This window comes from Theropithecus gelada, chromosome 5 (assembly GCF_003255815.1).
Source record: "Theropithecus gelada isolate Dixy chromosome 5, Tgel_1.0, whole genome shotgun sequence".
NCBI lineage: Eukaryota > Metazoa > Chordata > Mammalia > Primates > Cercopithecidae > Theropithecus > Theropithecus gelada.
This window is the reverse complement of record NC_037672.1, coordinates 103,189,223-103,201,626: the sequence shown is the minus strand read 5'-3', so window position 1 is coordinate 103,201,626 and position 12,404 is coordinate 103,189,223. Positions and strand designations below refer to the sequence as shown.

The window sequence follows — 12,404 nt, the reverse complement described above, 5'->3', positions numbered from 1 at the left end:
TATGTTGAGGCTCTAATAATAATTATTAAAGTTAAAAGATATTTAAGTACTCTAATTGAAAGTCACTTATTCACCCAAAGGCCAACTACAACACTAGCAGGCAGAATATTTTATTTCCCTCCCAGCCCTACCAATGTATTCTGCTTCATAATAGTGCAGATGAAGCAGTGTGTCTTGCAGCAAAAAGTGATTCTGTTTCCACGGTAACATAACTCTCGGCTGCGTTTCTTTAGTGGTGAAGGACAACTGCTCTGTCTAATGTATGTGGGTTTGAGGGGATGATTAGGAGCAGAGAAGGGACTAAGCCAAGACCATTAAAGGTAATTTCACTTGTGGTTGCCTGTCACAAAGGCGCCAGAATCCTATAAAATAAATAAAACTAGCGTGTTCTTCTTTTTAAAAATTCTACAACCCAAGAATTTCTGCATTGGCATCCCCAAAAAGCAATTGCCATGCAAAGGAGAAAAAAAAATGCACCCCTTTAAATCTCCTTAGTTATCTTCTTTAAAAATAACTTCCCAAAATATTGACATTATGTCTGAATATCATGACTCCTGTGTTTCAAATTGTTTCCTTTACTGATGTGAATAAACATACACTCCTCTTTCTATTTCCATACCCTCACGTGCAGCCCTGACATGTGCCATACCAAACCAGGTGGCCTCTATAGTATTGTAATCCTGCTCCAAGATGAATTTCCCCTGCAGGTAAGTAAACAAGGGTAAAGTCAGTGATTTTCAAGAGATCTCCTTATCCTGGGTTTTGTTTAGGAAACTGCCATGAAAGGGAAGAAGCAGTTGTGTTCCTCAGTTCATCCTTTTTTGAAAATTACTGGATGATCATCATGCACCAAACACTTTGGTAGGTACTGTAGATACAAAGAACCAACTCTTCCTTCAAGGAAATTATACAGGGTACCAAGGGAGAGAGAGAAGACTGAACTTTCATTTACCATACTATGTGAAAAGTAAATAAAGTACAGAGGGCCACCTATTCAGCCCTTGGGGAGCTTTGAGCAATGCTCATAACAGTGTACTCTTGAAATAGGACCTCTGAGTGAGTGCAAAAAGCAAGGAGATAGTTGTGCAGAGTAAGGTCTGTTCAGAAAATTGGAATGATCTAGTGTGGCTGGATGGGACCATGTCTGCGAGGAAGTTCCAGAAGGGACTGTAGAGGTGGACTGGGGCCAGATCATGAAGAGCCTTGTGCCACATTAAGGAGGTGGAACTTTCGCCTCAAAGTGATGGGGAAGCACCAATGGATTTTAGGCAAGTGACCAGATTGTGTTTTAGAAAAACTATTCTGGTAGTTATTAGTAGGAAAGATGGAATTTCAGGGAAGAGTTGGTGGGATTGAAGAAGATAAGCAAATTGAAAGGCTTCTATAATAATAAAATAAATAGACAATGAGGGACTAAAACAGAAAGTTATTGCAATTAAGAGAGAGTGCACTAGAGTCGACTGCCTGGGTTCAAATCCTGGTTTTACCATTTACTCGACGTGTGACGGTTGGGAAAGTTACTTATCTGTTCCTTAATTTCCTCATCTGCAAAATGGAGATAATAATAATAGGGTTGTTTGCAGGTTAAATGAGTTAAAATATGTAATATATCTGCATCAGTAGCTGGCATATGCAAATGCTCAATAGATGTTAGCTATAACTACAGCAAAGCGAAAGCAAGGAGGATGCAGAAGAAAGGGAGAAAAATGGACATTGAACATGTGTGAGAGATGATTCCAGGCATATTCCAGAATTGTGGTTTAAGTGACCATGTGGGTAGACACTGATGGTGTAACAGAGTTTAATGGGAAAGATGATGAGTTTAATTTCAGATGTACTGAGTTTGAGTTTCTTATTGTATATTCAAGCAGAGAAACCCTTTAGGAAATTGGATATATGATCTAGGATTTAAGAAAATAGTATCTTGGACAGAGATGTAGGTTTGTAAAAATTGGGTAGTATAAGACATGAATTTATGTGGTCATGCAAGAATGTTCACAGAGTGAGAAGAAAAGAGTACCTGAGGACTAGATGCTGGCAAACACCAACACTGCAGACAGTAGAGAAGAAAAAGAGACTGCAGAGAAGCCTGAGAAGGCATAGCCACAAAGAAGTATCAGCGTGAGGAAGGACAAGAACAAAACAGTGAGAAATATTGCCAAGATTGACTAAGTTGGTGGGGTTCTGGGTGACACAGATTTGCTAGTTGTCTCCTCATGGTCATAATCGGCTTCCAAAGAAATAGAAGTTTTGGCTGCCCTAAATCAAAATGACATTTCCCATCCTCCCATCCAATTGGTGTGGCCATATAATTAAAGCCCACAATGGGATACAAATGAAAGTGTCCCATGACAATATCCAGGAATTTTCCTCAAGAGGCAGATGACTCAGCCTTTACACTGCCTTCATCTTTGTCTCCATCTGCTACCTAGGATTTGGATACTATTAATACCTTTACTTTGTCCATGAATATAACGGCCACCCCTTGGTGAGTGGAGCTGTGAGCTGGAAGGAGCTTGCATCCCAGAGCACCTTGTGGAGTAGAGCTGCCATACAGCTCCAGAACACATGCCTTCGAACTTCTACACATAGAGAAATCAACATCTGTCTTATTATGCTTGTAATGTTTTGTTTTTGTTTTCTCTTTCTCCCAGCTGAACTTAATTCTAATCAACTCACTGTGTTTTGTTTTGTTTTCTCTTTGACAGGAAAATATTTTGGGAGAAATCCTGATGAGTTAAGGCCCCCTCTATACTACCCATTTTTACATTTCATTTAAAAATTCTATGAAAATACGACATGAACTGTTAGTTATGGAGGATTTAAAGTTGGATGTTGCTTGTATTAACAAGAAAAACTATGCAGTAAGTTCAACTCTAAAAACCAACTAAGATGATGTTTACAAAAATCATTTTAGTTAAAATCTCAAGTATAAATTATGGCCTGAGGTATATTCTGAAAGAAAGTTATCTGTGGTTCTAAACAAAACTTGTTGTCAAGGCAGAGTATTTAGAATACAGAGAAGGGGGTGGGATGGAGAGAGGGTAGAGATGGCCCACTCTCTGGAAAGAAGGTCTGAGATCTGGGTGCAACAATACAGGCCTCTGACTGTCATTTCCCTGAGTGACACACACGGTTGAGTGAAAGTGCCATGACATGCCATCTCCAGTGAAAGAGGTTTCCTGGCAGCTTTCACCTCGAGTTCAAGAGTTGTTCCCCACGGTCTGCTTATCCTCCTTGGATGGGAGCCCAGCCGCCATGACTAAACAAGGCAGTAGATTCGCCAGCCCAAATGCCAGATCATCTGAATACTTTCTCCCTTTCTTTCCCAGCCTCATTCTGTTCCCCAAGGAGCATAAAACAAGGAGAGGAAGTGAGAAGAAAGAAACTGAAAGAGTAAATGCTGCTTGAACAAGCCACACTCCCTTGCCTTCAGTCTCATTTAGCTTCTACCTAAGCTAGAGGATGAAATTGGCTGCTGAGGATACCCAAGAGACCCTGGCTAGGGTTATAATATTCAAACCAAATACAGGTGGCAGGTGAGACATGCAGCCACGGGATTAAAACAAGTATATCCCTTGAGTATCAATTTTATTAAGATATTTGAAGGAAAAAATGCTGGTTTCCTAGAAGAGTAGACTGGAAAAATGACATGAATTCTTACGACAAAATGAGATTTCCAAGTTATTTCATGCCTATGGCTCTAGCTTCAGGTCATAACTCCACATTTCCTGGTGCTTATGATATTTCTCTTTTGATATCAAGAATATTTTGGTAATTTTTTTTTTCAAAAGCACTAGAGTAAGATAAGTTCAGAAAAAAAATGTGTCCATTCAATTTGACAATTCTGAGGTCCCTAGTGATATGGTAATAGCATTTTTAGAGGACTGGGTTTACGAGGGAATGAGAGATGAGGAAGTAGGACCAATGAAGGGAGCTGGACCCTAAAGAGAGAAACAGAGAAAGGAAAGGAGCAGAGTGGAGGATGGGGACCTGTCATGGTCATCTCTGTGTCCAGTGCCAGGGAGGACAATGTCATAATTGTGGTGGGGCTCTCAAAGAAGGGGCCATTCTGAAGCTAAGGTGGCATCCACCCAGCGCATCTGGCCATGGGAGGTGGCTAGCAGCTGAGCAGGACAAACTGGGGGATGCTAGTGGGCTGTGGAGAGGGTCAGTGTTGGAGAGGAAAGAGCTCTGGCCTGTATTTGGAACAGCTAGAGTCCCTTCTGACTGTGTCCAGAGTTACTAATAATGTAAATTGGGCAAATCAGCCCTTACTGTTTTTGTCTCAGTAATGGAATAGATGCCTTTAATTATTAGTCCAGCTCTAACATTCACGAATACAGCTGTATATTTTGATGATAGCTCACAGTCTCTTCCTGAACCTTGGTTGACTTCCTAGACACTAACTCCAGGTCGGGATTCTTTAACAACTGACATCTTGAGGCAACATTGGTTCTCTGAGAAAGTGAAGGTTTTGGCTGGCTGGATCAGGAAAAGGTACAATAAGTTTTTTTAATGTAAGGTTGATAACACTGAGGAAGACCGTGTCTTAGACCAACTCATGATTTTCCATTTATCTTGTTTTAGTGAATACCTCTCTTGAGAAAGCTTGCCTCTTCTGCAGCTAGTTACTCTATATTACCTAGCAGCCTCTGGAAATGGTACTGACTGTTGACATTGACATTTGACAGTGACATTGACCACAGACAGACTTAGTGATGACAGTTACAACGATCATCTCCTGTTCCCTCTGTGTGCCAGCCAATGCACTGCACACTTACTATTATCTCTGATTTCATCCATTCATTAAATAGTTATTAAAGACACTGTTCTGGGTGCTGGTGACACAACATCACAAAACAGACTAGAATTCCTTCCCTCATGGAGCGTACATTCTGGAGGGGTTGTGCCCAATGTTTGATATTTTCCTGCCATGGAAGTGTTGTTATCTCCATTGAAAAGATGAACAAATGCATATGGAATCCATTGCTATTTACTTATCTGTTCTTCCTCCTTCCAAATGCATAGAATTTGGACTGGTAACACACCCAGTTAAAAATATTGACCTTTCCCCAGATCTCTGGTATTTAGATAGCCAAGCATGTGTGGAAAGGTGTGTTTGTGTGTGTATGTATGTGAAATGAAATAACATGTGTGCAAAATACAATGAGATATATGTAGAAGTCACTGGAGAAATGGTTATATTCCCCCAAAATGAAAAAAACCTTCTGAAGAGGTAGTTTTGCTTCATTGCCTTTAGGAAGTGATGCCTGGAACTGGAGTAGCACCTAAGGGATGACGCCAAAAGCCACATGCTGAGCATTGTGAAGCAAAGAACTTCAAGGAGCAGCAAGCAGTTGCACTAGTCCTGGACTCGTGAGTTATGGATTTCTTGTGACGTGAGAAAAATAAGCCCCTTTTTGGTCAAACCCTTTTGGCCAGGTTTCTATTACAGGCAGACAAACGCAATCCTCACTGGCTCAAGTGACTTGCTCACAGCCATCAAACTAGTGATGACAGCCAGGATTAAGACACGGATCTGTTTCACTTCAAAGGCCATGCTCTTTCCAGGCTATTGGGCACCCTCAAGGTCTGTTACTCTTTCTATGTGCTTCTCATTTTAGCTTCCTGGAGGCTGGGAAAGTGTTCAGAAACTCACAGACTCTCACATTCCTTCCTGGGATTTAGAAATGTATTTCTATGTGTATCTTGTGCAATATTTGACTTTTCACAGGTCCATTCAAATCTGACCTCAACTCTCCAGTACTCCTGGCACAGCTAAGCCACGGACTTCCACTGGCAGGCTCCATCAGCATAGCGTCCTAGAACTTACCGTTCTCCTCAGAAATCAGAACTGTAAGACGTTTTACTAAGCCACCTTTATTTTATTTTTATTGTAAGAAATAAGTCCTCGCAGCACTGGGACCCATATTCACCCTGCTCAGGAGACTGGAAGTCCATCTCCCATATCACAGCCTGGTACCTGCTAACTGCTGATTTTTCTCTTTCTTATGAGGATTGGTGTATCCCTGATCCTGAAAACCCCATTTCCCCATTGTCATTTTCTCTGAAGCGGACAGCTTTCCTGTTATTTCCAACATCTGCATTCCGATCTTTCAACGGTTGCATCTGGGTGTCCCCCAAATCTCTGTACATATAATTTTGTCAAATCTTCATAAAAACCATATGGGATAGGTATTATTGCCTCCAGTTTCCAGATGAGAAACTGAAGTTCAATTAGGTTTTGTAACTTGCATGAGATCACACATCTAGCCACAGGACAAGCCAAAATGTAACCCAAGTCAACCTGATATTAAAACCCATGTGTTCTTAAACTCTACACTGCCATCTAAGTGGAAACAAGAGCCACACCTCATACTCCCACTATAAAGATTGAAAACCCATTTCCTATCTAGACACTGTGCTTAAGTCAAGATTTTAAAATCCACTTTGTATCTTGGCATGACAGTACAGACAACTTCCTCAGAGCTCTCAGATCTGCAAGCATATGCCTCTGTGTTTAAACTTAAACCTTATCCAAACCCCAATGTTATTTATTGAGTAAAATTTTCCTCCTCGTTTATCTAGGTATCAGGAAAATTCCCCCTTTGGCACTACAGCTGTGAATCACAAACTCTCATTTGTGCCATCTAAGGACAAAGAAATGGGACGCCTGTGCTTTTCATTTGTGATAACATAATTTTGGAAACATCTCACCAACAATCAGTTTATCTTATGGAATATAAGTGCTTTGGTAAAAGGTTTAGTAATGGAAATTGCCAGTGAACTCGTATTAGTGTGTCTTCAACGTTTGGCTCAGAGAGGCCTTCTCGGCACTATGCTCCAGTGACATAGGGCTGCTGCTGTCCTTTTTCAGAATTTCCTGTACTCTTGCTTTGAGGCCTTTACCCTATTTCTCATTTAGAAAGCCTTTTGCACCCAATCTCCACCTTTCTAAATCTTTCAAGTCCAAGCTCAAAAACCACCTTCCAAATCTAGTTTTCCCTCACCATTTGAGTTGAAATAAATTAATCTCTCATCTGTTAATCTGTATTAGTTAGCAATTACCGCAGGAAAAAAAAAAAGAATCACTCCAAAACTTAAAAGCTTAAGACAGTAACTGTTCATTTGCTCACAATTGTATGGGTCAACAATTGGGCAGCGTTTAACTGGCATTGATGGGGTTTACTTCTATGTTTCCCGTCAGTTGGTGGACTGGCTGTGGGCCAGCTGGCCAGTCAACAAGGACCTTACTCTTAAGCCTGTGGCCTTGGCTGTGTTGCTTGGAATGGCTGGGCAGTTTGGGCCTCTCCCTTCACAAGCAGAAAGCAAAAGTGATAATGCTATTGTAGAACATCATTTTGCCTCATTTCATTGATCAAAGCAAGTTGCAAGGCCAACCCAGATACAAAGGGTAAGGATATTAAAATGAGACTCCAATTGATGCTTTTTCAAATATGGCCTCATTGTCCTAATTTTTTAAATAAAATTTTCTGTAATTTTCCTCAAAGTTGAAATTTTATGATTAGTGAATCTGGAAGTATGAACATCTTCAATTGAGTTTTCTCTGTAAATCATGCTTTTCAATTTTTTATTTTGAACTAATTTTTGATTTACAGAAAAGTTGAAAAAAATAGTGCAGATACTTTTCAAATACTCTTTACCCCGCTTCACCAATATTAACATCTTACATATCAAAATACGATTGTCAGAGAAGGAAAATTAACTCTAGATCTCTAGATAAAGGTGGCCCCTGCTAAGTTTCTCTTAGCACTGGTAAGAGAACTTAGTAAAGTTACCATGTTTCCCTTTGAGGTTAATAATTACTTGGGGAGAAAGTTTGAGAATATGAAAAGCATATTTTTCCTCTAACTTTCACCCACTAAACATGACATCAATCAGTAGGTTTTGTCTGTAATAGTTGACTGTGGTGTTTATGTAATGTGAATGTGATTTTCCATTTCCTTAGTTTTTCTTTTTTTTTTTTTTTTGAGACGGAGTCTCGTTCTTTCTTCCAGGCTGGAGTGCAGTGGCACAATCTTGGCTCACTGCAAGCTCCACCTCCTGGGTTCAAGCGATTCTCCTGCCTTAGCCTCCCGAGTAGCTGGGACTACTAGGTGCGTGCCACTCTGCTAATTTTTATATTTTTAGTAGAGTAGGGTTTCACTATGTTGGTCAGGCTGGTCTCGAACTCCTGACCTCGTGATCCACCCACCTCAGACTCCCAAAGTGTTGGGATTACAGGCATGAGCCACTGCGCCCAGCCGTTCTTCTTTCTCTCCATATTTATTAATTAAAATCTGTAAGGAACAGCTGTCCTTTCTCCACATTTATTTATATCAGCAAGAACTCATTGATATTTTTGAGGGTTATAATTCAATATCAGCATATTTATTTAATACTGAAATTTGTAAACCATAATATTTAAAATTGAGAAAATACTTTATAAACAAGGAAATATCTATTGAACTCAGAGAAAATTATGGTAAACAGAAACTTTTAAAATTCTCATTATCTATACATATTAAAACAAGTAAATAGTTGAACTGAAATATTTTCATAGGCATTATCTTTTTGCTTCCATTTGAATTGTTTTCTTTCTCTCTCTCTCTCTTTTTTTTTTTTTTTGCAAAATAAAACTCACCTAATAAGTTGTTTCTATTTGTAATTTTAGAATATCTTCCCAAATGTAGAGATTGTGAAATCTGGTACAGAATATTACTTTATCCTACTAAAGAGGAGCTCCATCAAAGGCTTCTCTTCATAAGTCAGATTTTCCAAAGTATGATTATGGACTTTCAAAATTAAATATTTTATACATGAGCTCTCATTGCTTATTTTTTTTAACTTATTCCTTGTTTTCATAGGGATACATTTCAATGTCTTCCTATTTGCAATTTTGTTTTTAATAATTATTATTTGTAAAGATTAAAAATTGAAGTTGTTTTCTCCATTTGTTGAACACCTTAACTAAAGACTTCCAACTGATTTTTAACAAAATGCAATTCAATTTCAGAGGCCTTGTTTACAAAAATAGTCCAATGCCATGTTAGGACACTTTGGTTGATTTGTAAAGTGGTGCTTCAAAGAATCAAACATTTCCAAAGACTGATTGATGACCAGCAGGAAAGAGAGTGTATAGTGTCATACATAAGATTATTTTTAATTCAATATCAACTTTATTCTTCAGATATTGTTATTCACTCTAATTTTGTGTATATAAAAATAAATGCAAATTTTCACTATAGTTTTTACTTCAATTAATAAATTCCACAGCTTCATCATATATGCACCAATCATTTTCAAGTATACGTCTGCTCTATAGATTTTTATTTTAATAAAATCATTGTTTTACTGTGATGCTGTGCTCCACTAACATTTGTGTTCATGTTATCATTTGCCGTCACAATGCTTAATTTTTAAGTTAAAGTGACAGTTGCATTTATAATAAGGTCAGACAATTCACCATTGACATGATAAACTTCTAAAAGCTTTCTTCGGTTCTGTGAATTGGATTTTTAAAATTTTAACTGCTATTGGAACTATTATTCGATTCATCTGCTCACACTGATATAAAACTGTCATCAGTTAACTGTTTGCAGTACTCCTTTGCTAATGGTGCCAACTCATTAGTAACCATTGTTTTATATTTCTCATAGGCCTAAGGAAACTCAGAATTAAAAATGAATGAAATTAATTTAGGAAAACTGTTGTCTCACCTAAATGAAAAGTCGTGCTGCATGGAGTGATATGTAAACACACCTTAAGCAGCTGCAAGCATTTCATCACTTGCTTAGAGCAGTCTTTTAAAAATAATGACTAAACTTTGACATAGATATTGCTGCTGCTTCAGCAGATTTCTATCTTCTGATCGTCTATGGTCAATGGTAGCATTGAGGACCCTTTGGTGGATGGTATTTTGTGTGTTATAGGCTCAGCAACTCTTGAGAAAAAGAAAATCAAAATTTTTCTAAAACATTGGTATGGTTTGGCTCTGTGTTCCCCCCTCCAAATCTCATCTTGAATTGTAATCCCCATGTGAGCGGAGACAGGCCTGGGGGGAGGTGATTGAATCATGGGGGTGGACTTTCCCCTTGCTGTTCTTGTGATAGTGAGTGAGTTCTCACAAGATCTGGTTGTTTGAAAGTGCATGGCACTTCCCACTTAGCGTGATCTCTTTCTCTCTCTCTCTCTCTCTCTCTCTCCCCGCCCCCCACCCCTGCCACAGTGTGAAGAAGGTCCTTGCTTCCCCTTTGTCTTCTGCCATGATTGTAAGTTTCCTGAGGCCTCCCAGTCTTGCTTCCTGTTAAGCCTGAAGAACTGTGAGTGAATTAAACCTCTTCTCTTCATAAATTACCCAATCTCAGGTAGTTCTTTATAGCAGTGTGAAAACAGACTAACACAAACATGAATATATTAAATTCTTGCTTCTGAAACGGTTTATTTCAGAATGAAACATAACCAAAAAATTTGTAAAAGAGCTGTCAATTTATAACATGCAATAGGTAACCAAATTACCGTAGCAAAAGCCTCTAGACACTCTGTAGCATGATTGCTCAGGCCCTATTTTTCCATACATATTTTATTTACATCTATTCTGTAATAATGTGTAACAACGTGTCCCATTAATTCCATTGTCTGGCATCCTGATGGCTTCATGCCTCTCATAGGTCATGACATGGGCCACCCAGCATGGGTCATGACACAACTAGCTGCCACACCCAGTAGATGGCAGGGTCTGCAGCATCCAACACATCCACCACCACCGGAACAGGAAGGAGTTAGCAGTTTCTAGCTGTTCAGATCCAAATAGGATAATTTAATCAGCCAGTTCCCTGCATGTGGCAATTCAAAGAAAGATATAACTTTCCTTGAGACTAGAGAAGGTTGGCATAGGAAAGATGGACTATGTTTCAGAGTTTATCATGTGTTACAGTGAGAAATGTTAACTGCACATGCCTTACACTCTACTAAAAGAGATTGTGTCAGAAGTTGACATATGATGTAAAGGTCTTGTAAAACTTCTTCTGATGCAACTAATAACAATAATAATTTTTTGAAAAGGAAAAGTCCATGACAAATGCTAAACTGGACTGAATGCTTACATAATACACTAAAATCAGTATGCTCTAGACAAACCACGATACATGGTCACCTTAAATCTGGAATTGTTTTTGACTTCAGCACATGAATCAACCACTTGTTTATGCTTTCCTCTACATTTCTCTTGAAATGACCCCCTTTTTTAAATTTTTCACTGCATCTTCCTTAGTCTCAATGCTTATTACCACATGCCTACATTTCTTATAATAACCTATTTACTAGTCTAGGACTCAGTTCCTCCTCTGCATTCTCTTCAGACCCACCATATTTTTCTTTCTCCAGAAACTTTTGTGTCTCATCACACCCTTGCTAGAAATATTTTAATGACTCTTTATTACCTGTAAATTCCAAACTTCATTTCCAAGTGCTGCCAGTCCCTACTCTGCATTTTCAGATTCATTTCTCACTTCTTGCTTACATCAGTCCTTCACTCCAGCTTGATCACTCTTCATTTCCTAAACATGCTTGGCATTTGACATTCGTTTGGCACTTGTTTTTCATACTGTCATTTCCATTTAGAATCTTCTCCTCAACGTGGACCCTATTGTTGAAATAGAACCTATACTTTAAGCCCAAGTAATGTCTTCAAGAATCCTTCGAGTCCCCATCTAGAAATGTTCTCTTTATCCTCTGAGGTTTGCAGTAGTGTAGAAACTGCTTTGATGGTGTGTTATACCCATACCTTCAATTCAAGAAGCTGTTTGGTTGAATGTTTTTGAAGGACAAAAATGAGCTCTTTCACCTTTTGATACCAAGCGATGTCATACAATACCAAACCCTGTGAATATGCTGCTACTTTGTAACTATTCATTGATTAAATTAATAAATGAATGTCCAAGGAATTCACACTAATGAATTAGTGTGGTAATGAGTAGAGTTCTTCTTTCAGGAAATATTTTTGCAATTTGTTGGGGACATTTCATCACAAAGAACAACTGAATTTAAACCTGTCTGTGGAAGAAATCTTTCTGAGTGGGCGGGCCTTATTGCCCCATCATTTATTTCACTATATTTCATATCTATGACCAGCTTTGCTCATTAAACTTTGGTTCTCTATAAACATTAAACAAGACCAGTTTCATGCCATTTTTATAACTGTAACAAATAAAAGGTAACAAAGACATAATCAATAAAGACATAAGGTGTTTGTGTGTAGTCTCTGTGTGTGTTATCTCAAAGAAAGGATCTACATCAAACAAGTGGTTACTTATGGGGAAGACAGTGGCATTGGAGGGATATATGAAAGGAAATTTTACCGTTACTGTATGTGCTCCTGAATTGTTTTCGTATTTTTGTAA

General features: G+C 38.6%; 1 protein-coding gene across 1 annotated transcript in view; it reads right to left on the bottom strand.

The window, feature by feature from the left end:
* ARHGEF38 (Rho guanine nucleotide exchange factor 38) overlaps positions 1–12,404 on the bottom strand; it is a 125,335-nt gene that overhangs the window by 48,611 nt on the left and 64,320 nt on the right. The gene's annotated exons all lie outside the window — the stretch shown is intronic.